This window comes from Octodon degus, unplaced genomic scaffold (genome assembly GCF_000260255.1).
Source record: "Octodon degus isolate 3935 unplaced genomic scaffold, OctDeg1.0 scaffold00027, whole genome shotgun sequence".
NCBI lineage: Eukaryota > Metazoa > Chordata > Mammalia > Rodentia > Octodontidae > Octodon > Octodon degus.
In genome coordinates, this window is record NW_004524603.1 from 17,456,261 (window position 1) to 17,461,910 (window position 5,650).

General features: G+C 40.4%; 1 long non-coding RNA gene across 2 annotated transcripts; it reads right to left on the reverse strand.

The window, feature by feature from the left end:
- Positions 1–2,534: 2,534 nt before the first annotated feature.
- Positions 2,535–4,828, reverse strand: LOC111816119. 2 transcript variants are annotated; one of them, XR_002820622.1, is made up of 3 exons: positions 4,754–4,828; positions 3,977–4,108; positions 2,535–3,043 (listed from the first exon to the last, which is right to left on the reverse strand). It is a non-coding gene; the product is annotated as an uncharacterized LOC111816119 (long non-coding RNA). The 2 variants fall into 2 exon arrangements; XR_002820623.1 differs by lacking the exon at positions 2,535–3,043 and adding an exon at positions 3,167–3,363.
- Positions 4,829–5,650: the final 822 nt, after the last annotated feature.

Sequence of the window (5,650 nt, forward strand, 5' to 3'; positions counted from 1 at the left end):
TTACAAGTTTAAATATTAGGACAGAAACACTAAATCTTCTAGGAGAAAAAGTACATAGAAATCTTAAAGACATAGGGGTAAATCGAGAGTTCATGATAAAAAGCCAAACTTCAGAAGAAATACTTCAAAGAATCAAAAACTGCGATCTCATCCTCTTGAAAAGTTTCTGCACTTCAAAAGATGTCTTCAATAGAGTAAAAAGAAAATCCACAAACTTGGAAAATATTATAGCAGATTGTCCATCTGACAAAGACCTTCTATGTAGTCCATATAAAAAAATTAAAAAATCAGGCCCCCAAATTTAAAGACCTATTCCAAAAATGGGCATCTGAGATGAATACACATGCTCAGATGAAGAAACACAAATGGCAAATAACTATATTAAATAAAAAGTTCAGCATCATTTTATAAATCCAAATTAAAACAACACTGAGAGTCCATCTCACAGCAGAAAGAATGGCTATCATCAAAGAAGTCAGCCAATAACAAATGCTGAATGGGCTGTGTGGGAAAAGGAACTCTTCTCCATTACTGATGGGAATGCAGACTGGTATAACCACTATGGAAATCAGTGTAAAGATTCCTAAAAAAGCTAGGATTAGGAGTACCATCAAACTCAGCTATTCCCCTCCTGGGTATTTTTCCAGAGGAACTGAAAACATCATATCATGTTTAGAACAGCTTGATTTGTCATAGTTAAATCTTGGAAACAACCCAAATGTCCATCAACTGAGGGATGGATAAAGTAGATATGATATTTTTACACAATGGAATATTAGTTATTAAAAATGAAACATTTTAGATTTTTATTGGCAAATGGATGCAACTAGAGACCATACTCGAGTAAAATAAATCAGAACTGCATGTGCAAACATCATATTGTCTTGCTAGTGTAAGAACCTGAAAGAGTAAATAAAATCTGAAAAGGTACAATAGATACTTTGTAAAGGGAAAGAATCTGTTCAAAGCAAAGGAAATACTGAGATGAGAAGGAAGGGAGAGGGAAGGAGTAGGAGAATTATATATATATTATATATAATGCACACACATGCACACACACACACACACACACACACACACACACACGATGGCTTGGATAATTGTACTGCTCATTTCTACTTGTCTATGGAAACAAGCAATTAACACTGAAAATTTTTTTCTTCTAAATTTCTTATAACTTTCCCCCCTCAATTTTGCATGCATATATCTGATAATCTAAACAACTAATTTGAAGTCAACACTAGGCAATACAACAAATATTGTCAAATTTGCATTATTTTATTTAGTGAAATACTGTATCATTTCTAATGATTTTTATTACCATTATTTCATATTCTCTTTAGTAAATAAAAAGAGACCTTATACTCTTTTTATGTTGTAACTTAGATTTGTCATATTTTGAGACAATCATATAAAATATAACAGGAGCAATTATAAGCAGTAAGTAAAGACATATCAAAATTTAATGCATAAAACTTTGTTACCAAAATGAATCTCAATCCACAGTTTGTGAGCCTACAGTTGTGGTTAACATGGGTTTTGTAGGGCTTGAGCGTTAAAGACTTGATCCCATCATTCTGAAACTTCCTCTGACTCTATCGTGACCATTTTTTTCCTTTTCACCCCTTTTTAGCATCCCTGGACACTCCTTGTAGGAGTCCCCTCCAGGTCCTTGTCTTGGTCTAAGAAGTCAATATTTGTAATCCCAAACATACATTATTGGAATCCCACCAAGCTAATTCCAATCTACCACTTCTAGTGCAACCCACAGTGAAAGTAAAGACACTAAAACATGTTTATAATTATTGGGGAGCCAACGGCCCCTAAGTCCAACCGTGAAGATGGCTTTCTGGAACAAAAAGAGCGGACCCAGGGCTGCACCTGGGTTTTATTCAGTGGAGGAGGAGGGGCCTGAGAAGTAATGACTGAGAGTTGTGGGAAGTAGGTGAGTACTGTGAGCTGAGCTAGGTAGGTGGCCTACATTTACCTCTGCCATATGCAGAGAAAGTAATTTGCATTCTGCTATTGAGATAGTATCTAGTGTTTCCAGAGTCTGGTGCTTCAGCTCTGACGTAATCTTTCAGGCCCCAGAATGTCATAGTCTCTGTCTCGAGGCTGAATCCTAACTGGTAGTGTGGAGCATTGGCTCTTTGTTCTGTCTGGACCCTGCTCACATTACAGAGCAGCAGGTGTAGGTTACCAGGGAAGTATGCATGCCACCTTCAAAGACTATCACTAGCACCTCAGCTAAATTAATATACATGGATTAAGGCCAATTGAAAAGATAAATAGAAGTCCTAGCTAGCTCAGCACATATCAATACAAGGAAATAGGGTCAGGCTTAGCCAAAATGGAGACAATTACTCTTCTTTCAAGGAGAACTGCTCATGTGGTCCTCCACAGTTCCCCCTTCTCTGTTTTGTGGTACTACACATTCCCCCCTTCTTTGAAATGTCCCCTCTTCTTGCAACAGGCACACTTGTCTGGATCTAGAGGAGTGTGGCATCCTCATCCTGGTTGTCTTTTTCTCTTTTTCCTTTCCCTCTTGACTGAGCCTCTTTCTGGTCAGCTGCCCGCACCATCCTTCTCTTTTCCTGCTTCAGTCTCTATTCTGCATCATGTCTATTTTGATACCCCTCTGGGCAATCTCAATCAGCTGATACAAACCCATTCATACAAATCCTTTTAATTATTGTAAATTACAGCATATATCAAGGAGTGACTGAGCAACAAAAGCCATATTAATAGTATGGCTATCCTCAGGTGCCTATGGGTTGAAAGGGGTATAGGCTCAGTAAGCCTTCATGAGGTGCTTGATAAATGCAGTGGGGCTCTCAGTTGGTCCCTGGCACATGTCTGTCATTTTCTTCAAACTAGTTGGGTGGTGAACAGCAGTGAGCATCCCCTTCCTTAACACTTGATTATTTCCTTTAGAGCATTTATTCCCTCCTTGGTGTTATAACTCAAGACACTGCCATTACCTTGTCTTGCTCTATACCCCCACCTTCTAATCTTGTTCTCCAACTGTCTTTAAAATTCTTGCCTTTTCTTCTAAAGAAAACAGGGTTAACTTTTGTTGACAATCACTCCAAGTGGACAAAGTTTAAAACACTAACTTAGAGTTAGAGTTTTAAACACTAACTCTGGCAGTGTAATCAAAGCCTGAAGTTGTTCTGAAAAAGGGGGATTCTGCAGTCTCCAGTTATGTAAGTCACTAGTGGTGAAAGGAACATATATCAAGGTGGATCAAGGCTTTCTCCTGGCCCCATTATGGCATTCTGCTGGAGGGACAGTACAGGGACTGGTCCTGAGGAAGATACTTCCTCCTTCAGTGGATCTGCTATTGGCACAGGGAAAGTCCACCTGCATCAACAAGATGGACATGGAGCCAGAGTTGGGGTGTGTGGCACATGTGCACACAAAGTTTTATGCATCAAATTTTAATTTGTCTTTACTTACTGTTTATAACTGCTCATGTTCACCCTTTTATATTGCTGCATTGAAATATGAAAATTCTAAATTAAAGGAGGAGTCAGGGTAGGGTAGTGGTTGGGGGGGAATCAAGGGTGGGGTTGTCTTTGGGGGTTAAGGGTAAATTTTTGCTATGAGGACCTCTCTTTGATCACTGTTACTTGGTCAGGAAAACCATGAATACACATTCTTTGCAATTGGGATAACATCTGGACCACACACTATCAGGAATCAACATAGGGAAACTGATCTGGATGCCCAGGCCACATGGCAACAACATCCCGGATTTTATTGGGCACTTGAGTATTGATCACTCCCTCTGGCCACCTTACATCAATAGAAGGCCACTCTAGCTCACACAGGGTGTGGAGTCTTTGTGGTTTCATTTTTACTCCATAATCACTCTTGAACTTGTTAAAATTCTTAATCATGCAATCCAGAACAGTTAGCTTGCTGTTTGCCAACCCATGATAGCTCAAGTCAGAACAAAAAGGAAGCAGTTTACCTCAGCAGATCTTCCTTCCCACACTCAGCCATTAGCATTAATGAAAGTCCAAGGCTAGCAAAGTTTGAGAGGATGGCCATTCCTCTGGGTTTCATCCTCTGTGGTCTCCAAGTATGGACTGACTCTGAAATCCTGGGACCAGGTAGAGAAAACACAAAATAAAAGCACCAAATTAACAGACAAACAAATGAAACATGTCCAGGAACAACTGACAAATTCCAGGAACTATTAGTCACTCCTGATCAACAATTAATTTGAAGCAACTTAGAGAGGGGATCGGAATTGATGAGCTACTCAGTTTAACGAAGAGAACAAGCTGACCCATCCAGCAGCCTGAGGGCCATCAGCTGAATGGTTACTACCATCTATGGGCTGGGCCCTTCTCATAGTCTCACACCATGACAAAAGAATCCAAGAAATAGGCTGGTGTATCTGGTAGCCTAAACAGGGGGTCCATCACCCAAGTAACAGCCATACCACTTTGGGTTGTCATATTCAGGCTGGGCCCATTGTGAGTCAGCCTCCAGAACCCCAGTGAATTAAAGATGCCAATTTTCACCTTGGTGGGGAGGTGGGGCCTGGTTATTGCATTCTTATAGCTGTGACATAGTGCCCTGCAATTGTCTCAGGTGGCCAACTATAATTAGCTGAGTCACCCTGCCACCAGAGGTAGACAGAAAAGTGAGGAGACATGGGACTTCTTCAACTGAGGGCCTTTTCTGTGAGGATCTCACTGGGGCCTCCAGAATATTATGGCAAGTTACTAAAGATACTCACAAAAGGCCAAGATATGGGAAGAAACATTGGTTTATTTAGCATATACAGACAACATCCCCAGTGTTACCAGTGAGAGGCACTGACCATGAAGGCAGAATCACAGCAGCTTTTATAGGAGTTGGTCCAATTGCTAACAACAGAGTTTCTAAAAATATCAGGTACTTTCCAGAAGGGTGGAGTACAGAGTGCATCACAAGATGACAGTCGTGCTCACGGGATGGTCACGGGGTTCTTCTAGCATTGCAACCTTTCTCAAAATAGCATTTTGCTGAAGTAGAACAGCTTACACATGGAAACTGCTTATCATATGATTTGGAGAACAAGAGCGAGTTCATCTAAAGTTCGAGTGACTTCTGAGAAGATTTTGGGTCTCACTTGCTCCATCACTGGAGGTGGGAAGGGTTCACACCAAAAAGCGCATCCAAATTGGGGCTGTTGAGAGGAAGCTTGCCAAGTTTCTTGCATTTCCTCACATCCTGTAACTAGGGCACTGATTATTTGTTCTGAATGTTCTATCCTTTCAAGGATGTTTATATTGCAAACGGCCTTGAAAGATAGAAGTAGTGTCAGATTTCATAGCAAAGAGTGAGTTTGCTGTCTACGGTAACAGAGTAATGATTTCTCTAGGACAAAGGGCTGGGGTGCTTGTAGCGCACTATAAATTTTTTTGTTCTCTAAACTCCGTCTGTCTTTTCTGTAACCAAACCCTCTAAGTGTGTAGGTATCAACTGGACCTTGCATCCCTCCGTGGGAATTGAGACTTGGGGAATTGTGCAGAAATGCTAATATTCTTGCTACTGATATTGTTGAGAGTAACAATCCTTCATTTCTGACATAGGCATTTTATGCATTCTATCACTTCTAGGATATTGCGGCAGACTAACTGGATATCTAGCA